At 38.6% G+C, this 23,928-nt stretch overlaps 1 protein-coding gene across 6 annotated transcripts in view; it reads left to right on the top strand.

Moving 5' to 3' along the window:
* Positions 1-23,928, top strand: part of LOC140669440 (uncharacterized) — a 388,002-nt gene that overhangs the window by 83,064 nt on the left and 281,010 nt on the right. Inside the window, exon 1 of one of the 6 annotated variants that reach the window (XM_072899284.1) lies at positions 16,145-20,122. The exons of the other annotated variants lie outside the window; for them this stretch is intronic. The gene's annotated coding sequence lies outside the window, so the exon portion shown is untranslated. Of the gene's footprint in view, positions 1-16,144; positions 20,123-23,928 lie in introns of those variants that run through there. 6 annotated transcript variants of the gene reach the window in all.

Below are 23,928 nucleotides of genomic sequence, written 5' to 3' on the forward strand. Positions count from 1 at the left end.
TAGAGTCCACGATTCTAAACCGCCTCTTCCGGATATTCGTTCATCGTATATCTTCGAGTCGATCTTGCACTTTGGTACGTGCGATCATCAAGCCGTCGGTCAGAGAGAGAGAGAGAGAGAAAAGAAGCGCAGTCGCGAATCACCACATGTGTTATACATGCAACAAATTTAAGGCAATATTATTTACTTACATTTTCTTGATAATAATTTATGTCAATTATATCCGGTTTGATTCTCTTCTCGTGTTTATATCCGAGATACGCTGGTATCCGGAAGATGTAATATCAAGTTTAAATATTTCCAATTGTGTTACCTTTGAGATATCTGGATCCCTTTCACCAAATATTATCGTATATTTTCGTTATAAAGCGGTTGCAAAAAAAGTCATCTATGATATATTAGATAGAAAAAAAATCTCTAATATTTATTGCTAAAAATATAGCAAATAATATATATTTTTTCCCGATTATCGGAGAGAATTTTTTTAAACTTTTCTAATATAATTTACAAATATTCTTTAAACTCGCATAAGTGAATAAACATTTATATCTAATTTTCGAGAAAGTAATGCACGCGTTTCGCGAATTTACGGAATATCTGGGACTGAGCGGGCTGAGGATATATTTCCTTAGAGATACATCGCGAGATCAGCTGCGCACCATTACACCGACGTGCTTAATCGGAAAAGCGACGCAAGATGAAAGAGCCGTAAAGAGAGGCATGGCTTCGCGTTTAGAGAACGGTGTACGCCGTTTGAAATACGTGCGTGTCTCGATGCGCAGGGGTGGGATGAAGGGAATGGGGTATGTAATCGAGGGCTGCCGCGCGTTCGAATCGCGTCGACTTTGCTGAATGTGCGGTGGCGCTTCGATTAATAGTTATTGGTTTCGTTGCCGGTTGCAGCGGCTGCCACCGCCGCCGTTTCGGCTTCGGCTTCGGCTTCTTCTTTTCCGTTCTCCTCTTCCGTGACGGAGAACCGTGATGCCAACCGCATCGGCAACTCCGTATAATATTAATCGCTTTCGAATCGCGCTGTGAAACGGAGCGGTTGAACATATGGTAGAGGTGTGGGCATCCGCAGGATACGAGAGATACGCGTAATTACGTCTTTCATTCAAGCGAGATGTTTGATATTTTGTAATATATATTTTCCAGTCATTTTATATTTACGTAAGTTTTGCTAAAACAAAAAATAAAAATATTAATATATAAGCAAAAATAAAGAAGCGAAGTGAGTTTAAAACGTTGAAAAAGTTTCGCGAAACTTAAGATTAAGGAATAATTGATATTTTTTTTATCAATTAATGGATATATTAATATTACGTAGAAACCATTAACGCAGAAAGAAAAAAATAATCGTTGATTTTGCGATCGTATCGACGTTAATTTAAAGTAACATTAATCGCTTTTAAATCGCGTCCCGATTTGTCGTGCGAGCAAATCAAGGGGATGCGAGCGCTATCGACGCAAAACATTCAGTTTGATCGCACCATCCAACAACACGACTTACCGCCGTCCCTGGTGCATCGTGTATCGTCTGGCGTTTATCTCTAGTCGATAACACGTGCGATACGCACCTGCGTCGAATTTTATGTCGTCACGAGCCACTCTGATGTCTCTGGTAGGCTTATAACGTGTACGAACTATTAAAATAAAGCGCATAACTTTTTTTCCCCCTCTGCCGTTTTTCAATCTTTAATCCTACGATTATATATTTTGGTCTAATTTATATATCTGTAAAAAGTTTGAGTCTGCCAAAAAAATTATTTTACTATTTTTATATATTTTCTTGTTGTTGTCATTATTGATAGACTTGCACAATTATTGATAACAATTGGTGTCAATATAAAAACATGTGACTCTTTCAATTTCTTTAACTCCCTCGATTTATTTCTTCGTACATGTTATTTGATGATAAAGGTTATTTGAAAAAGTTTGATTATGGAAGCTGATCTACAAAGTTTGACAAGAACGAGAAAATAATGAAAAATAATTGAACATAGCGTTTTTTTGTTAAAATAGGCACGGATAAGCATTTTCTTGCAAATAATGGGGAGAGTTGTAAGAGGAAGAGAAAAAGGACACAGAAGGTGAACATAAATATTCAGTCTCTAATCGAGCTCCCCACTCCACCGGTACCATCGTTAATTTTCCGTAAAGGCCGATGAAGAGAGTAAAAAGTTAAGACTGAGTGTATCGGAGAGTGTAAAAGCGTAGACGCTACGTAACGAGCAATGGGGAGGCTGTTCCGGTTACTTTTCCGTCGAGTTATTGCGTCCGCGTTCCTCGCGATCGTTAAAAGGTAAACGAGCGGATGGTTCTTTTCGCGAGACGATGCTTTATCGCTTTATAAGTAGTCACGATGAAGTAGACAATCGTGAGGGCTATTACTGCTCGCCTCGATGGTCGAAGCTAAAGCCTTCGGCGCGTTTGTAAGTGCGTTCATTAGAGTCGACTAAATTTTTTTTTTGTGTCTATTATTAAAAAGATAAAATAGATTATAAAGAAAGATATATCTTTAAAAAGGAAAAATCTACGTTTAGTTAACCTTAGCTATTCTTGCTACAAAGTAGAAATGGAATTGCATTTCTTTCCGAAAATTTGCCACATATAATATTACTCAAATATTAATACAAATTTCAATTTGATTTGATTATCATTTTATAATCGAAAAAACATATTTTTTTTAAATTAATTTTTCTTCATATCGATAAAAGGTAATCGCGAACATATAGATAATTGATCGTGGGTAAGATATAAGATGTAAAACGGCATAGCGAATTAGCCGTGCATTTGAACCTCATTTCGTTTGCTTTGGGAATACCTGTGCTAAGCGAGTCGTGCCTCTAATTTTAAGGCAAAGCAAACCTGACGTTTCCATGCTGTTGGTTTTCATTAAGAGACTGGGTGGCAAGCAAATGTAACCGACTGGCCGTGCTTAGCATTCAACCCCCAGTCTCTACCAGTCTGCTTCGCTATAAGTTTCCGCCGGTCCAGCGACCTCTTCCTCTTTCGTTGTTCCGGTCTCCGTAGTACATGCGGAAACGATAAAGGTGACATACAAACGAGACACGTGTCCCTCCTGCCTTTAATCAACGTGTCTATAAAAATCACGTGCGTTAATATTTTTTGCTCGCGCCTTTTTTTGTCAATTTATCAAACTAATATTTAAGTAAATTACATGTTCCAATTATATCTGTGCATAACATACATATGTATAAAGAACACATTACAATGAATAGGAATCATTAATATTATATTTGAATATAATTAACCAATTTGAAGATAATATGTAAAATAATACAGAAACATGTCGGGTGTGGCATATCTGTTTGCAATTTTGCTTCTCAAATATAAAGTTACGACTGAATTCGGTACTTAGGACCATTTCAGAAAAACCAAATTCGAGATATGGCCTGCATATCGCTAAAAAGGGGAGCGTCTGCAAAATTCTTCGAGCCTTCCTCTCGCTTGCTTTTTTCATTAGTTGATTTTTTTATGTCTTGGAGGGGCGCGAGAGCACCGCAATTCGGGTCGGTGCAAAGTAAACGCGCCAACAATTTTGCACGAGATATACACGCACGATGGGTGCATTAGCGGGACCTTAAATACCGCCACGTGGCTTCGCGAGGAATGCTCGAGCGGCTTTGCCGTCGAGACCTTTCTCTCCACGCCCCACGCATTCGCTTGCTCGGTATCTGTTTTACACCGCCGCGCCGGTGAGTCGCTGCCGTACACGTGCAATGTAAACGCTTCGTTACGGCGAAACCAGAGAAAATGGAAAAGAGAGATTTCTGGCTTCTCTTATGTACGCTTATTGCGCTATACTCGCCGAGAAGAAGAAATCAGACTCGCTCTGTGCTCGACCGAGTTTCCTACGTTAGCGTTGCCGACTTAGCAGTATCTCAAGAAAACCAATGAAGTGAGTTCTTCGTCGGAATCACGAGAGATAAAATAGTGAAACTCCTCTAACTCGGAGGGATTACTTAGTTTTACGTCTGACGCTCGACTCGCGCTTAGACATGCAAAGTTGTTGAAGATATCTTGTTTTCAACTTTCTGCTAGAAGTATGTTTTTAGTTTTTTCATATATTATATATAAAAATTTCAGAAATGAGTTATGAAAATTAAAGTCTAATAGCATTATAAATCTTGGTACATCTAAATGATTTTGATGCATTTTTTTCAGTTTTGTTGTTGCGCGCCTCAAAATAGATTGTTTGTTTTGTTATTCTTTCTAGAGAAAATTATGTTACGCGATAGAATTCTTGTAATGCTCTTTTTGTCATTACAACGAATGAATTATCCCCTTCGGCAGCAGACAGCCTCGAGAAATGAAAATGGAAAGGATGGGTGGTGCACGAAAGTGGCAAGAGGTGCAGAGGAAGTGAAAAAAGGAAAGAGCTTTGTGTTACAGAGCCCACAACAATGCCGGTGATGCAAGGGTCGTTCTCTCAAACGATAGTCAAGCCGGTGCACAATGGGCTGCAGTTTATCGGGGCTTTTATTATTCCTTCTTCGAAATAACGTCACTTACCGCGTATGTTGAATATCCAAATATTTGGTTTTTATCAGCAAATATTAAAGTTTTCCATTTTCACTAGTATATTTTAAATGCACCAATTTATTGGCACATGTTGCGGTTTAGAATAAATTTTTATCCCCTAATATTATCTCCTCTTTTTCTTTTTCTCTTGCAAATTACATTTTATATTTAAACAATATGTTTTTTTTTTTTTTTTTTTTTTTTTTTTTTTTTTTTTTGTATAAGCTTCTTGTCTCAGATACCCTCAAATACCCGAATAATATCAAAGTCGTGATGAGACTGACGTTCGCTCAAATATTATATTATGGAAAACATATCGGAAATTTAACTTGACAACAGAATTGACCGTATATGCCGAGCTCGCGTTTACCTCCTCTTTTTCTTCTTAAGCGTGCACTTAGTTTTGCCCGTACTTCCCGAGCCGATCCAAGCGGAGTCTAGAGTTCTCAGTCCCGTAAATCCTTTAAGTGTCTCTCCGCTTTTACCACTCAGCCCTCGGACCGTAGATAGCGGGCTAGAGAGATGGGGTGGAGGAGAAGGAAGGAGCCTGGTCGTGGAGAGGCGGTCTACTTGCGCCAGTAGTTGTACCATTTTTCTTTACGTACGTCCAGCTCGGCTTATCCCGTATCGTTTTCGTGGTGTAGTCGTTCTCTCACAATCAGAAGATTAGACGATAGTCATCTCAGTGATGAAGCCGCCTAGAGAAATAAAGTGAAGCCCTTGTTCGCGACATGCGAGATTCTCTTCGCGATACGTTGGTGATCTCGCTGACGTGTGTATGACGTCTTTGAGCGAGTGTACACGAAAGAGAGTAAACGCGCTGGTATATAATTTCGTGAGTGCAACGTTGATAAATATATATTGTACATATATATAGCAAGATTTAGAAGATTAATTACGGAAAAATTTATTACGGGATATAAATATAAATAAATACTGAAAGTTTCTTCTGTGTTTTTTTAATTATATATATCATCTCTATAAATTGCAATGAATCGTAATTTACGGACTCAATGAAAGAGAAAGAAAGCGACATCGATATTTTATAATATTAAATTATAATATTAATTTATTTAAATTGAATATTATAATATAAAATGGAGAGAGATTTTGCTTCCTTAAAATCATATAATCTTTATTTTAAAAATTAAAGAATTAAGAAATTTAATTATGAAGGTAGTTATCATTGAGTACGAAAAGAATGTAAAAAATGAACAAAGAGTTAATTTAAAAAAAATTTTTTAATTTTTACTCACAGAAAAATTGATGCCCTATTTGTGTTAAAAGAAAATAATAATATTTAAAACTATACTCTCACGCATCTTTCTGCTCGATACCTTGTTCATCGTTCAATATTGAGTTAACTCGAGCTCTTTCAAATATCGCAGTAAGACATAATATAATCAACGACTAAGAAGTTTCGCGGTGGTTGCACTATTTGAAAAGTTAAAGGATCGTCACTACTGCAAGTTATGTTTTGATTTTCGCATTAATTAAGAGCACAAGTTTCTCATCTGTGTAGGCGAGCGAAATACGAATTGCTATACGTCGATAGAAAGAGAAGACATCTTTTGAAGACACCTTTTCAACGACATCGGGTCGTCAAGCGAATATCGCGAAAAGAAATAATTGTGATTTCCGACTCGAATGTATTTATATCCGAGCAAGATGCCGGTTGTATACATGTTTTTCCCGCGTACCGGAACATCGGGTTACTTTGTAGTCTCGTCCTAACGACGCCGCGCTCGCCTGATGGCCATGCTGATGGTGGTAGTGGTGATGTTGCTGCTGCCGCTGCCGGCGAACACTGCTCCGGGCGCCGTGATTGTAATATAGGTCAACGTTTACACAGCTGCTTTAAGCTGGATTTACTGAAGAGCTTTCGCCGTGCCACGCCAACCGGAGCAAACTAGGACGGCAAATATATTTTTTATCGTACATTTGTATATCATGCTCTCTCTCTCCCTCTCTCTCTCTCTCTCTCTTTCTCTCTTTCTCTCTATCTGTCATCTCTTCCCGCATGTTACGTGCAGAAACGGTTTCACAACTCGAACGTCGATGCGTATATACATATGTGTCCGTATGATTCTTCTATTATTTTGAGAATTATTTGTGAAAGCCGATCTAACTCATCACGCCGCATATATTCTTTTCCGTAGATTAGCAGTATGATTTTTTTATTCTGTTTAATATGATTAATCTAAATTTCTCTCTCGTGATAGAATTAATTTCAGCACAACTGTCAGTTTTAAGTTGGTGAAATTTCTGATCTTCTCGTTTAATCCTTGCTTCAACAGTTTAGTTTAGAACTATATCAACTGTACTTTACGTGAGAATGTAGGTTGTCAATTAAAATAACATAATTGATGACCCAAATCTTGGTCGTAATCCAACTGATCTTAATTATGGCCCTAATTCTAAACAGACTCGCAAGCGAATAGCGTTTATTCTATTGTACGCTATTATATTGTGATTGCACATTAATACACGATCAAATATGTAATCATTCAGAGAGTAAGGCTTTTGACCGATAACGCAGAGCTTATCGATCGCTCGGGATAAGATAGAGGTTACCGTCAATGTGCGTTGCTTTGAACATACGTCACAGCACGCAAGCGAGTGAACGTGTCCGTAAACAGAACTCCGTCTTCAAAGACGTTGCCGCAGCCTCAGATTGCACCCTGGCGCTTAGTTTGTCTCGCGGTCTCGCGATCTTCCTGTGAGTCTCACGCGAGATGAATCGGACCACCCGCTAAGGGAAGCGCAGGAACGTGCATTTGCTAAGTAATTAATCTACTCCGAAAATCAGGTCATGATACATTTAAGAAATCTTTTTCCGTAATTTTCTTTGACTAAATACTAGATCCACCGTTTCGTAAATACATCTCGTAAATTTATATAGTTTAAATATTAACATAAAATATTCCCGTATTCTTTGCTAAAAACTTTGACCTATTTACTTATTTTTAAAACTTCAAATTTTTAAATTTCATTTTTGTGAACTCTAATTTTAACGCTAGATTGATCTTTCATTGTATGAAATTTTATGATTGAAATTTCGTTATTTATTTCGTACAGACACTTTGGGAAACGCAAGAGTTAATGAATTGAATTGTGCGGTTTTATGAATTACGCGAGTTAATGAGTGATACTCACAATCAGTGAACACGGCTTGAATGCGTCACGCTATTAAAATACAAACCTCCGTAAGAGGGTAAGTGTTTAAACCGAGGCATTTGTTAACCGCGATCAATAATGCATATAAATAACCAAATACTAATGATAAATAATGATACATTGTTTTCTTCATACGAATGATATTAATCTTAAGTTGTTTATTTTTTCCAAACTGTTTATTCAAGAGTAATATTGATGGACACTTTTCTTGTCATATTATATGCATAATAAGAATTTAGATGCTAACTTGAAAAAGATTATTTCAACCTTCGTTATAATTATAATGGCGTAGTAACATTCTGGAGAACATCTTTCTATTTTGTTGATTGCTAACGACAAACTGAAATATCTGCTGTCTCTTTCGCCATCCATTTTCCCTTCCTCCGCATTACCAAGACATTGGTAATTTGAGGGGAAATACAGACGGTGTTTCGAGCGCCATTATCAGGTGGCGCATTCCCCGAGCTTGACTTTGCTGCGGTAACAGCAACAGGGAACGGTTTCTTTTCAGAACATACCATGAGAAATTCTAACTAGCAAAGTTTCCCGGGAGTGGCGCGAAAACGGGAACACGCCATAGCGGGGGATAGAGGAAAAGCGAGAAGAAATAGTCGGGATGAAAGAAGGAAAGAGCAGTTGACAACTTTTTAATCTCATTGGGATCTCATTGGATCCACTCTCTCGTTCCAATGAAACCTTTCTGCCTCGCGGCAAACAAATTTCGTTCCCAGCTACCTCCGGCAATCACACTAACGTAAACACATGTATATTTTTGCTTCTCCATGTTGTCAATATATAATCAATAATATAAATTTAAATCTACATATAAATTTCAATTATGTCTATTAAGCTGAAACAGTCACTTTAGTACCACGATCCAACAAAATTTACACATAAAGTTAGTGTCCTTTTGTTGCTGCTGTTTAATTCCCGGTTTTGTTATTCCAGTCGATTCGGAGAAAATATAGAGTGGTTATGTCAATTTAATAAACTTGTAAAGATAATTTAGCTTCTTCTTGAGATAATCGATCGCACTTTTCAGTTAATTTTCTTGTATTTTATTTGCGATAATTTATATATATATTTTTTTTTCATACATATCATTTGCATGATGGAAGGCGAACATGGGAATCTATAAATTTCTATTAGAACGAAAAGATAAAAAGTCGCTTGCGCTGTAAGTAAACTCAAAGATGTGCATAACTCATTTCGCAGAAGCTACTTACCCGTCAGTTTATCTGCCCGTTGCACAATTACGAAATGCGAACGTGTACCATCCGTGCGATGATCTACGCCCTCCCGCGCGTATAGTTCGTTGTGCGAACCATATTGCTCCATAAATACTGAGAAAGAATATTTTTCCGAGTCTTTTGGAGGCAAGATCCTTCAAATATCATTCGCAGAAGGTGCGATCCACTTTAGTTACAAATTAGTTTGATAGAAATAAACGTATTGCGTTTTTTTTTTATTTTCATAATATATTTATACATTTATATACGTTTAAATATATTTATAAAGTTAAATATTTAAATATAATAAAAATATGTTTAAATATAATATAAATATATAATATATAATATACATCTAATTTTTTTAGCAATTAACGTTATGACAGAAATATTCGTAATTATTATTTGATACTATTTAAAATATTTCTTACCATTCTTGCCATATAAGCAAATTTTTTATTATTTAAAGAAATTTTTTTAAACACACATTCGAAAGAGAAGAAAGAAAAACCTACAAATATATTAATTATGAGATTAATTACTAGCTTCACTGAAAGAAAAATATATTTGCAAAAAAAAAAAAAAAACCTAATGAGATTTTATACTCGTTTTAACGATTTAATCATACATTAATCATTCTCTATATACTCACAATCAGTTAAATTTATTGCGTGTATTATAAACAATTTTTTTCCACTTAATGGAAATAAATTCATCATCGTAGTAGTTTGCAGTGATAACTTACATGAACGAAGCAACATGCAAACAAGGTCGGTTGCCAGATGGTAGTAATCGGAAAGAGGAGCGATGAGAGATCTATCGTCGTGAAAGAGAAACGTGCGGATTCTCTTTCTCTCTATTTCTATCTCTCTTTCTCTAAAGTTGATAGCCACGCTTTATTGCGCGCGCGTACGGCTACGGAAATGCATCCGGCAGCGCCGCAGATCCTACGCTGTAAATCAAGCACTACAGACCATTAGGGCGTCCCATAACTCGCCGATATCTCGAGGACCGCCAGCTTATTATATCCTGCATATATAATTCGGCGAAGTGCGGGCATCCGTTCCGGTAACGGAGAGAGTATACCGTGCGATAGATAGATGGATGGATGGATGAATGGATGGATCGGCCGTGGCGCGCATAATTGATCAGCGCGCGCGAGCGATCGATAAGAACGCCCGATTGATCCCGCATGATCGACGCAGACGTTGTCGTTCGCGATTCATTATTCAGCCGCAGGAGGCTACCGCGCGATCATCGTAATTGGTTTTAATGCCTGAAAATTTCAACGCCAACGGCAGATTATATCCGCCAGCGCGTAATTAATGATACATATATCCGCTATGCGTATGTAAAACGAATATAAATAACCGTTTTACAAATGTGTCGATTTATAAATGATGGGTAGCTATATATTCATTCAAGCACAAGAAAACAAAATAATTCAATTTTCATGGAATAAAAGAATTTTATAAATAGAAACAATATCGTATATATATATTATAAGTCGAAAGAATAAAATCGAGGATAAAGAGGGAAAATATTTCCAAAAGGTTGAAATTTTTATTGGATTGGCAAATTGCGAGAACTTTCTTAGATATTTGTTTAGCATCTGCGCAATATGCAGACGTTTATTGCTATTATCAAGTTCTACAAGACGATCGGTGAACTATGTACGAAGCAAAAAAGCATATTGCACAGTCCTGGATGTTTTGGGTTGCCCGATCGAGTACGAATAGCTCGATAAAGGAGGACGATGAAATGAAATGAGCTACTTTAGCTGGTGCCAAAGATGCAACTACACTCACATGGCAAAACACTTTTTAGTTTTTTATCAAGTCTTTTTGGGATATGTTAGGAATTTCGATGCAGTTGATATCGATTTACAATTTAATAAAAAATTTCCTTATGGCAAATATTGTAAAAAATTTATTGTACAAGCCAAAGAGAGAGAGAGAGAGAGAAAGAGAGAAAGGGAGAGGTAGAGACAGAAAGACAAAAGAGAAGAGTGTGAATGAAAATATTTTATACATATATCGAAACATATATATATATATTTTTTTTTTTTTCGATCAAACGTGTATATGTTATCTAATTTCACCGATAATATAATTTTTAAATTAATTTATTGGCGTTAATTATTACGTCAAACAATCAATTGTTGATATATAAGTTTGACGTATATGTTAATACGTTAATTTTAAACTATTAGAAAATTGCAAACACATTTATATATCACGTAGAATGTAGAGATTTGTAAAGTCTTTTTGATATTGAAATTTGGAGGAAAATAAATTTCGTAATGCTTTTAAAATGGTAGCTGTCGAACAACGAGATAGAGCCTTCGACAAGTGATATATGTTTGCGAAAATGACAAACACACCGTCATATTAAAATCCATCGTACCACGTTTCTTCTTCCGAGATATGTTGTAGTACATTTAGGCTCCCAGCTGCGCTCATATGTAACCTGTAATAGAATAGTTGTTGCTATTTTTGTGCGCGCGCCACATCGTATACACATAGGAGAACGGAGATCTTTTGATCAACTCGAAACCTTAAATACGATCCCGCTCTTAAATGCAAGCGCGGATATGCCGCGTCAAACATACACGTGCGGACAGGACAGTCGTTTCAAATATGCGGGCCCTGGGCTTAACGTTCGATATTTTCAACTCTTATTTTAGGTTTTACAAAAAAAAAAAAAAAAAAAAAAAAAGAATCTTTTATACTTTGTATAATATCTCACTCTATTGTATTATTATTGTCATACATTATAAATTATGACGCTAGTTATTCAAAACATCCCAAGAAAGGAAAGCGTCTATACATCTAACGTTTTTAAATAGTTGGTATTTGTAAATTAATATAAGTTTGTTCTAAAAAAATCGTTAAGTCCGGTGGATTCTATATTCTTTACGTGGATTCACGATAGGAATTTAGGAATGCTTTCGATATAGTTCGAGTAGTACGTGTATGCATGCACATGCTCGTGAGCCGCTATTTCCCCTTCCTCTTGCTGTTCCTCTTCTGCGCGAGCCGAGTTATGCAATGCGTTGATCGAAAATAGAAGGCTCCAACGACGACAACGACGATGACGACGACGACCACGACGACCACGACCACGACCACGACCACGACCACGACCACGACCACAACCACGACCACAATGACAACGACGAGAAGTGACACGCTATGCCTTCTCGAAATTGGAAAAGAAGACTAGACGTCCCATCTCGCTAGCACGTGCTTCGTAGATTTGTTCGATCCTCCTTTTTACGAGCGAGAATTTCGGTAGGCAAGTCGGCGGACATTACGCTTTTCCACGGGCGGTGCATTGCGCAAAATATTGGATATGGAATTAATATGTTCCGTTGCAATGACCACTGGAAATGGAAATGAATGAAAATCGTCACAATGTGGCTTCCCATATTGCATGACGCATTGTTCGACGACACCCGATATTAAATTAAAGGGCCCCGGTAATTGGATCTTCGTCATGTTACACACTCGCTCGCCTGTAGCTTGAACTGCGCGTTGTGTTATTCTGTTACATTACTTATACGACTGAAACGGGCAGTTGTAACGAAAGTTTGTTATACATAGCGCCGTGGGTATAGCGATTGAATGACAATCAAGCAAAATATTAACGAACGTGCAAATTAACAACAGCCACGTTGTAAATGGAACGATTGATAATTGCCAAGTCACATTGAGGGTAACTCGGTTAATTATACATTATAAATATTCGAGTTACATTCGTTCGTTTGCTAATAGATACCAAATGCAAGCTGTGAAACATTCACGCCGTTTGCCTATGTGTTATATTATATTAACATCAACGTTTCTCGAACGTACTATTAAATTTTTATACAGAAAGAATTATTTTGAATAACCTTCAGAGAAAATTTCGAGAAAACTACAGCTTTATCATTGAATAGAAAGGATTGCACTCTTATAATCTTGATATATTTTTCAATAATAATTTAGTTTCATAATTTTATGTCAAGAATTTAAAATCTGAAACAGACATTTATTTATCAGAGAACTCTCTCTCTCTCTCTCTAAACATGACTTTATAAAATATTACCATCTCAACGCGTTTCAATCAATCATGAAACTTACTTTAGAAAAATATATTTTGCAGAATATAAAATATATGAAAATTATATTTAAATATACACACACGCAAGTCGAAGAGATAAAATAATCTCTATCTCATTATCGAAGGTTGCAAATTAATCGTGGAACGATCATTGGGTATCACGAAACATAATTAACATAACGCTGAACTCATCATATCACTGCCGTGAATTATTGTGCCGCCGAGTAAATGCTTGTCCCACGCATAAGTGTAGAGAGTATTTCCATGCTAATAGTCAATTTCTGTATCATTTTGCTGCTTGTTTGAATCGCGATATGCGGAATGGAAAGGAGCTCGCCTATTTTCATTCGATTTATATAACCGAAAAATTTACAATTTTGTGTCATTTCGGGATAATTTAGAACACGAATGTGCTAGATATGTAAACTGCGGTAATTAATAACAGCTCTATATCGTTATCGGTTTTTTTTTTTTTTTTTTTTTTTTTTTTTTTGCGAACAACAGTCTTGCAAATTCGCGATGTTCGATGATATCGACGCATATCAAATATACGCATTCGAATATTGCGAAATACGGTCGTATCGCGCTTATCCCGAAGCAATGTTACATAAGCTCGGGCTGGCTGAAAGCATATTTTGATATGGACAGGTAAAAGCATATTTTTGTTTCCGAACGTATTTTGAGTACTGCGGGACAGCCTCGACACACAACACTGTTCAAAAACACAAAGATATTTCGAAATGGCTACCGTATAATTTATAATATACGCGATCGTCAGACAAATAATCTCTCTGCTCCATTAATGGCTTTTATATACATATATATATATATATATATATATATATATATATATATATATATATAGATATAAATTTTATATACAACGCAGTTTGACGATTACCAATCGCGGTTCAGTTTCAGTCAACATTGTAGTTTTATAGGGTACAATGAGACTGTATAATCACGGTACTAGTAAACATGCTAAATTATTAATGAATAATCGCAAACGTTGTTTCCTCCTTAATCCATCCCAACGTGAAACTCGATCCAAGCGATGTGTATCCGAGTACACAAGTTTAGCGGATTTGGTTAGCCGCATTAGGCACAATTAATAAATGATGACATACGTGCATTATATATATATGTCGCGAGTACTGTCTCGACGAGTATTTGAGACCAGTGTGTGAGTTTTACATGATGGAGTAAAACTGCGCTTTTTTTTTTTATTCACGCGTTTCGAAATATCATGACGTCGGGCTTAGCCGGTGAATAAATTCGAAAAAGTGTAAAAGCATATTTTAGCCGGGGCCGAATGTCGCTTGTTACAGTTTCGATTCGGTCGAGAGTCGATGAAGCGCCGACGAGCGGGGGTTATAAAGGGGGAACCGAAGTGCGTGGGTGGGTTTCGCGCGCGATGGGAATCCAATGTTTACCGGCGGAGAAATTAAACTGAAGCTTGTGTCAATATCGTCCTCGGCTTTCGTCACTCTTCCCCTCGCCTCCCCCCCCCCCCCTTTATGTGTATATACCTGTGTTTTACCTTTTTAAATCCCCCGCGGATTCGGAAAGCTTTTTCCCCCGCCCCCTCCCCCCTTCCCCCTTTCCCCCTCTCCCTTCTCTCCCCTCAAAGTACCATCGTTGGACTCGTTCAGCTGTTATTCCCGTTCGTCGTAATCGTACAACGACTGTGCGCGCGATAATCCGAGTATAAATTATAACTGCTGGCAACATTCTTATGATTTATTGAACGAAAGCCGATTCAGTTTGTCAACGACGCACGTAGTTTTACCGTTGTTACATTAGCTGGCACATTTTCGTGAAATTCGACATTACGATAGGAAGTAAAAATAAAAAAAAAAAAAAAAAATGTATAAATATTCTATGACAGTATTTTATTGTAATAAAAAATACCTTTTATATAACGAGAGATTATCGGTAAACGAAATATTTTCGCTTAAATAAATGAACACTATTGCGAACGAATTAATTAATGGTTTTATGTTGCTTCTATATAAAGTTAATTTTCAACAACGCAGTTTTTAACACAATTTTAATTCCAAAATTTAATACAATTTAACAGCTCAGATTATATTACATACAGATTATATTACGTACGTCTCTTAACAATGATAAATATTTTTTTTTTTTTTTTTTTTTTTTTTTTTTTATGAAAAATCTTTTTTCGACTCGTGTTAGCTTCGAAATAAATTTGCTTCTTTAGCTTTATCAGGAAAGAGCAGAAAGTGCTTGCTGCATTCTCAGTTTTTTTCACCATTTCCTGCACACTTCTATCGGATCTTTCCAGATTATCGGCGACCCGCGAGCAGATCTCTTTGTGGCCGTTGCAGGATCAGGGCACAATGGCGCTACAATGCTACCGCATCGAACCGTAAAACCATAGCTTTGGAAGTCGTAAAGCGACGCGAAACGTAATGCGCGTTGTGAATACTGGGCTGCATAGTCCGCATTCGATCAATTCGGTTCTTTGTCGCTGCTAAAGACCGTAGATAATTAGTTGTACTTTGTTGCATCAAAGTACAGAAAGCTTTCTATTCCGTTAAACGTTAAAAAAATTTGATTTAAATTTTATCGTCAGAATGAATTTGAAAGATTAAATAATATTACAAAAATTCTTTTTCACATGCTGTAAGATGCACAGTTTCTCAGAACTGTAGGAGTATAGTTACCTTCATCATTAGATTACTCAAAAAAAATATTTCGCTAATGTAGATAGATTTCTGAATGTCTCAATTAAAATTTATCGCTACTTTTTGTAACTGTTAGAATATTGTTTGTCACGTACGGAATTTATAGCAATATTCTAGCTATACCTCTAGAAGATTTAGCTCCCATTGCCAAATATTAATCACAAATATAATTGTCCTGATTGACAGATAGGCATCACAGAAAAATTTTCTGTCTAAATTACATTAATAGTACAGATATCAATTCTGTCTCTGTCATTTAAATTGATTAAGTGTAAAATATATGCAGTATCACAACAGTCTTTGCTAATAATTTATCTGTTTCAGTTAATTTTTTTACGCCTAGAAAATTTTTGTTGAAGTTGCAAGATCATTTTTTTTTTTTTTTTTTTTGAGTGATTCAATAATTTCACGATTGCGATAATTGAGTTATGTTTTATGAGAATTTAATTAAAATTTAATATATTTGTAAACCTATATGTATGGTATGCGCGTGAACTTAAAACACTTTTAACGTAAAATCTTCTTTTATATACGTTCATAATTGAAAAATATTGAGATATAAAATTTTTGTCGAGAAACAAATTACGCTTCGACTTTTGATAATATATTGTCTTCCAAATAGGTTTGCTATTTGTATTATCCAGTACAATCACGCGTTCACCGACTATAATTTTCGATGAAACTATATTTTCTGTGAAACCTTGAAAATATTTTAAATCGAAATCCAGTGAAAATTTTTCATTTCGAATATGACCGATCTCTAAAATATACCGCAAAAGAGGATCAAGCGTGCGGCGTAAAAAGAATATACGGCGCGCACGCCTCGCGACAGAATAATTAAAAGTAATTAAAACTGTGTCGGTGGCGCTCTGCGGTAATCCAGCCTCGACAAATTTCATTTTGGACGCCGGCGTTGTTTGCCGCCGACCGGGCGAAACGCGCCACTTCGCTTTCCGGCCGTTCGTGTATGTACGCCGCGCATGCACTGAAATTATTCGTTCTCGCGTGGAGAGTCATCGACGCTATTCGACCGGAAACAGTCGATACAATTTAGATATTCAAGTCGAGCGCCGGGGCCGCATTGTTGCGCGCGATCGAGGAACGGAAAACCCGGAACGCTTCCGTGCACGGTCGGACGGACGCGGAAATTTCGTTTGAGCGTTAAATGCGGCTGTTAAATGTTGCGTGAGCGCGGCAGGGAAAATGCACGACGGCTCCGCAGAATTTAGTAGTTTACGATTATCCCCGGCATAATTAAGCTTCGAAATAGCCCGTGTATCTCGATATCCTCAGATTCAGTAAATGGATTTAAAAGAAATTACAAAAATTAATCGTATATGTAATGAAAGATTGATTGGCTGTTATTAAATGATATTTTATTTGTTGCTGGCGTACTATTATAATTTTCAATTTTTTTATTTTAAAGAAATATTAATATCACTATATGAAAGTACATGACTCATTTAATTTAATTTTCATAAAGATGCGATATATGTACACACATATTTCCATCTCTCAATATCCCATTCAATCATTCCGCGTTCTCTCGTTGCGCTAAAATCTTTTTTCGAACATTATTTATTCTAAAAGCAAATATCGGAAGAAAAATAGATGAGTACGGGTCGAGAAAGAATCGCTCGCACTTAGCTATCCGCTCGCAGTACCGCTCGCGAGAGCCGAGAAGCAAGAGAAAATGACGCGTTAGAATAGAGGAGTGAGGTACATGCATACGAATTTTCGGCATAGGTAGGTAGGTAGGTAGGTAAGTAGATAGCTAGGTTATACATACGCACTATGCGTAGCGCACGAAGCGCGATGGGCGCGTAGTGCGAGTGTGTGCCGTGCGGATAGGAGAGTAGCAGCGGAATATAGCCTCGCGGATGGGTCGATAACGCGCAACTCTCTCGCTCATCGCGGAGTCGGCGATGCCACGCGGCCCCCCCGTAAACCGAGCTTTCCTCTCATTCCGCCGTAAGCCCGCACTCTGGCACATCCACCCGCTGCCGCCGCCGCTGCCGTCGTCGTCGTCGTCGTCGTCGTCGTCGTCGTCGTCGTCGTCGTCGTCGTCGTCGTCGTCGTCGTCGTTGTCGTTGTCGTCGTCGTCGTCGTTGTCGTCGTCGTCGTCGTCGTCGTTGTCGTCGTCGTCGACGTCGTCGTCGTTGCCGTCGTCGCTGCCATCGTCGGTGCCGTTTCTGCCACTACCTGCATCCATCGACCGACCGACCGGCCGATGGACCGACCGACCGACCGATCAAACCGACCGACCGACCACCGCCGTGAAACCACCACCGACGCCGACGCCGCTGCCGCCGCCCCCACCGTCGCCGCGCATACCCTCCCGTCGCCACCTTTCGTCCACGGCCGCGCGCGAGCAGCACTATCAGCAGCAACAGCAGGAACCAGGAACAGTACCAGCGGCAGCAGCGGTTGTCACCTCGCGACCGCCGCTACGTTGCGCGTCTAAGAGTCGATCGTGCGAGTCACGAGAAATAACGGTGTGGTTCGTTATATCGGGAACGAAATGGAGATGGAAGGGGATGATGGTTTGAAACGAGCTGCTGGTACCTAGTGGCACCTTCGAATCATCGTAAATTCTATTCGCGAGAGTGCTTGTGCGTTTCTGCGTAGACGGGACGAGTCCCAAGGTAGCTCTCGAGAGGTTAGCAGCTTCTCGCGAGAGGAACCGTACGATATATCGCTCAAGTGACGAGAAACATAATATGCGAATATCGTTCTCGAGGACGATATTCTCCTTCGTCCATGCTTCGCTTTCACGTTCTACTCACGTCGTTGTTAACAGGTTGTCGTTGCAAGCTTCGTTCGTCGTCGGCTGTTCGTCGGTGCTGTCTCCTTCGTTTTAGTGACGAGGAAATTCGGTCATTAGTCGAGTGAAACCTGAATTGCTGAAGGAAAATTTCATCCCGAGCTATTATTTGATACGATCCTTCCCGATGCATAAATCTAATTTTGCTTAAATGAAATTTAACGAAAGGTGAACGAGAAGAGAAACAATCGCGGAATCGTTTGATCGTCAGTGATTAATGCAATGATCGTGATTAATACAATGACAAAATATCGAACGAAACCGATCTTGGTTCACGAGTGAGATGTGGCGGTTATTAGCGATTACTGTATACGTACTACGGTGCTCATATAGATGATTATGACGTTAAAACGTGAGTCTGATGAAAGTCTATTATAAACGACCGGTGAGATCCCACATTGGTTGAATATCGTTCCGATTTCCGTCTCGAAGCCAGCTAAAGTGGATTGAATCGTGCGGAAGAGGAGATTCGGAAGATGCTTCTCATCGAGTTGGCTCTTCAAGATCCGACACTTTCCCAACCAGAAGAGCCGTCGTGCCGTATTCGCACCGTACAATTCGCCAGTTGGCGATAGTGATTAAGATCCGGATAAGATGCGGTCGGCGGTTTCTTCCAAGAGGTCCAGAGATTTCGACGGAATGATCGGCCAACGCATGCGAACCGCTCGGATCGGATAGTCGACTTTAAATAGTCGACCGGATCTTCGACTTTAAAAAAGTGCCTCGCGAGTGCGGGTTCCGGTTCGAAGCGGCGCGGAGTGGAGCGGAGCGGAGCGGAGCGTTTGCCGTTGGCATGCGGAGTAATGCGGAATAATCGGTGGTTCGTGCGAGAAATAGCGACGATTTCTGATCGATTCGCGCGGCTTCGGACATCGCTGTCGCGTCGCGAGTGCATTGTCGATTAAATCTGGCTGAAACGATTCGCCTGAAATGCGACAGACTTCGCGATCAGCCGGACATTTCGACGGCGTCAGATCGAAGTACAAAGCGGAAATTCCTCATCTCGCGATCACTCGGCGGTGATGCGTTACTTTTGTGAGCCATTTGCTTTTCCGACGATAAATAAATTTAGTCAGAGTGAGAACTCAGTGAATTTAAATACATCTGTCGGATGCTGGATGTTTGTTTTGAATATTTGTTCCGAATCGCGCAAAAGTCTCGAGAGTTTTTAGTTAAGCACGGCTGCGTAAATTTCTAGTTTAATTCTCAATTTTGCGACTCAGTGTTGTAGTACGTTATCCCGACGTCAGACATTCCACGCCAGCCCGATGCGAAAATGAGGGTCTCGTTTTCGATCGCAAGGTAGATCAAACACGGAAGTCGATATACGATCTTCGGGAGAGATTACACGTTCTCGTGTTTTAGTATCGAATGACGATCGTGCCAAGTGCTTTCATTAACGACAGCGAAAGTCCGCGAGTAGCACAGTGATCGTGTAATCGTCGTCGTCGTTTGTGACGTAGTGAATTATTAAGGCGCGAAACATTAGTGCCCCACGGGAAAATGAAGAGATCCTCTTCGTTCTTCATCTCAAGGTAGGATATTGGTGCTATTTTAGAGAGAGCTGTTGGTGCATCCTAAAACGATATAAAGGTCTGGCAAGAAGCCACTAATGATACAATAATCTTTTTCAACGTTTCTCCAAAGTTTCGCGATACATTCACACTTTTAAGATTATCCAATATCTGAAATACTAACTAATAAAACAATTACGGATTAATAAATTAATGCGTTTTACATACATAATATCAAAAGATTTTTTTATAAAACTAATATATATATAATATCGCGTGCGCGATAATTTAATATAAAATTTATTTATAATTAAACATTACACACATTATACACATGTATGATAAAATGACATATTTGAATTTTAAAATATTAATCTTATTAACGTTAATAAAAATTTTAGATTAATGCTACAACGCATACTTGAATTTTGTATTGAATATTTAATCTTCGATTTTTCAATTGCTTATATTAGGATAAGCAGGCATTCTTATTCCAATGAGAATGGAATCAGAAATCACCGCGCGAATCAGAATACAAGGGCCGTACGTCGACTGATACATATTCTAAAAGACTTCGAACCTGTGAAATAAATTGCCTAGTGCGTTCTTCGAGGTGATTAATGCCTACGTCAACTATGTTCGGTCGTTATTCGTCTTGCGCAATCGTTGGAATGCGGACGCCACAGAATTTAATCGTCCGCGAACAGTGGCGCGAGCGCCGGTCGTGTGAGTTTCATCTTGTCTCGTGTAATTAGCCGACGGACGGGATCGTCAATTTATTTGTGAATCCACGTGCAAATATTATGAACCGCATCCCTGACAGACGAGCAAGCGTGCAAGAGATAAAGCGCGCAAATTATAGTGATCGACGGGATATGTCTCTAATAATATTCGAGCATCGCGTCTGTTTTTCCTGCCCTTCTGATGACATCATCACGAAAGGCCCAGAAATCACCGTCAAAGCATTACGTGAGAAAAACAGTGGATCGTAGAAAAAGAAACAGTGGACCGAAGACAAAGAAAACAAGTGTTTGTAGAAACAAAAATATTTGCTTCAGAGACTGTAATCTCTTTTTAATATTTTGACGTAATATGATAATTATTGGGACAAGGGTTATTTCTTGTAGTTGGTGTGTAATAGGTTACACTAATCGTGAAACAGGTAAACATAGTCTTGACAAGTTCCGCTTTCAACATTCTTCTAGCCTTCAGGAATAGATCCGTCTTTTTCTAAGCCTTGTTGTTGAAGGAGGGTAAACATCAATGTTGGATAGTATCGTCTCTGCTGTCGGTGGTTCGAATGTCTTCGGTAATATTTCCTTTGAAAACGATCGCGGGGCGAGGCGAGCCATGTAAAGTAGAGAGAGAAGATACTGAGAAAACAATGAGAATAAGTACGGTGGTAGGTAACTTTGAAATCGGAAGCGCGTGGCGCCGAGCGAAAATCGATACTTTGGGTATTTTGAACAGTCCCGATCGAAAAGAAATTCCATAAACGACCGCTTTGCCAGACAAACCTTTCCCTTGAGCTCGATTATTGTTTAAACCCATTTTCTTGCTCTTGCGTAACAGAGTTATTTTATTATTTTACTATTTTTATAATTATTTTTAATTATAAAAATAAAATTTAATTTTTTATCTATTTTTTAATTTCTCTTTAATAATTTATTATGCTCATTACAATTAAAAAAAAAAAAAAAAAAAAAAGCATTGTCACTAAGGTTGTACTCGATTTTCTTTCTTTGACACAAGATGAATTCTATTTTATTTCTCTCTGTGTTTCGTGAAATTGAAAATGCCTCGTGTGCCTCCGAGAAAATGTGAACGCAATGTTTCATTTCGCATTAGGATTGCAGAAAGGGCGCGATATAGTTTGACATTTCGTCGATGCAGCATCGTTACATCTTTGCGGAGGGCTGGGTGTATCAAGTTAGAGAGTTCGTTAGTAAATCGCGAGAATATTTGCACAACTATTACGCCTTGATAGCACAGCATCTACCGGCATCGTTAATTCGTTCATTGCGAGTTCTTTCGTCGCGAGACGAAAAAAAGTTGGACCCTCAACCGGGAATACATTGAAATATCGGGCTTCGATTTCGCGTTTGTGCCACGCGAAAACGTGGGGGTCTTCGTAATAATGTCACGTACACATCCCCGACCACCGCCACCCTTCCCTTCCGGCGGATCAAAGGAAGAAGAGAGCTCCTAGCTCGGAGCGATTCGTGCTTTTAATTTAGCTCACGAACCAGTCGGCCCGCCGCCGCCGGCTACCACAACGAACGAACGTGTCCGGGTTATCCTTATTCAGAAATTACCCGAAACTGTCGCTAAATTTCCTCTCGCACCGCCGACACACTCCCTTCCTTACCGCGTTTCACCCCGTTATTCGCGGCTTTTGTATCCGCATGGTAGCCTTGAATTTCCTATCCGTTTCACGACTAATGTATATCGTTAGCTTTTCGTAACGCGGATAATTTTAGATGCCGTCTCACGCCTCTCATTCTCTTTCGTTGCGTTTCCCCGATACATTTTCCGTCCTCGACGCTCCCCACGTGAGTCGTTTTTAAATTCACTCAAAGTTTTCCCCTCGAAGTAACTTGCGAGACAGCGCTGCCGCAATAATAACTTAGCGGGGAGCAATCCGTTACAGCTCGCTTCTGAAACGGACGCTCGTCTTTTTATACGTCGTAATAGATATCGGTGATTTTGTAGCGGGGGAATAATTGAGGTGACGTGCCATTTAAGCATCATTTTCGAACGGATATAATAATTGTAACGAATATTATGTTGTACGCATAAATTTTACGCGCGGACCTGCGACGGACGTTTATGGTTTATGAAATGCAATTTGTTTGGACGGTAAAAGTTTACAAATTCGAGTGCCGCGGCATCGGCGCGTTTAACGAGATATGACACGAGCGTCTGCAATCCTTTTAATATAATGTAAAATAAACACGCGCACACACAGTACTCGCAGATAAATAGAGATTCATGCAACATTTTCTAAGCACACGCGCGCGTCTCTCTTATTTCGTCGCACGACTGCGCCGCGGTTAACTGTTAATGCAATATTTTTTCACTCTCCTTTTATCGAAATTACCAACGCTCGCTGGTGCACACGAACACGACACGAGGCGCAGGAGAACGTCACTCGGGACGCAGTAAAAACTTGCGCGAGGCAAATTCCACAGCGAAAATACAACGCGTCGAAATGCGTTAACACGTCAAAAGTGAGAATCGTGAAACTATTTTCAGACTTTATCGTTGCGACTCGCTCTACTCACTTTTGTTCAAGTCACGTCATGCATGTATATTTAAAGCATTTTACTGATTAAAAATCACATCACTAATTTAGTATTCCTAATCGAGTATTCCTTTTACCCATGTGTTCATATACAAGAAAGAGACATTAATTTTTGTGCAGAATTACATAATTATCGTAAAGTTTAGCGTTACAGAGATTATAATACTATAATATTAAAAATATATTTTTTCACAAAGTTATATTATAATACTTATTATACTTATATAATTTCAAAAGTCATTGTATTAGATATGCAATACTGGACAGCATTTATTGTTTAATATATTTGCTATTTATTTAGTTACTTGTTTAAGCTTTTTATTTAGAAAGAATTCTTGTTTTTAAGATGTAATTATAATTATCAAAGTGTGGAAAAATTACTTAATCTTAGGACCTTGAGGCAGATAGGAAGCGCCGACATTAACCGGAATGTGCGGTTCTTTTACCTCCTTTATCTTCACACTTCTTTTTTGTCTTGATATATTTTCTCATTTAGTAAAGTTTTACTCGACCTTTGACCACC

Source organism: Anoplolepis gracilipes, chromosome 9 (assembly GCF_047496725.1).
Source record: "Anoplolepis gracilipes chromosome 9, ASM4749672v1, whole genome shotgun sequence".
Taxonomy (NCBI): domain Eukaryota; kingdom Metazoa; phylum Arthropoda; class Insecta; order Hymenoptera; family Formicidae; genus Anoplolepis; species Anoplolepis gracilipes.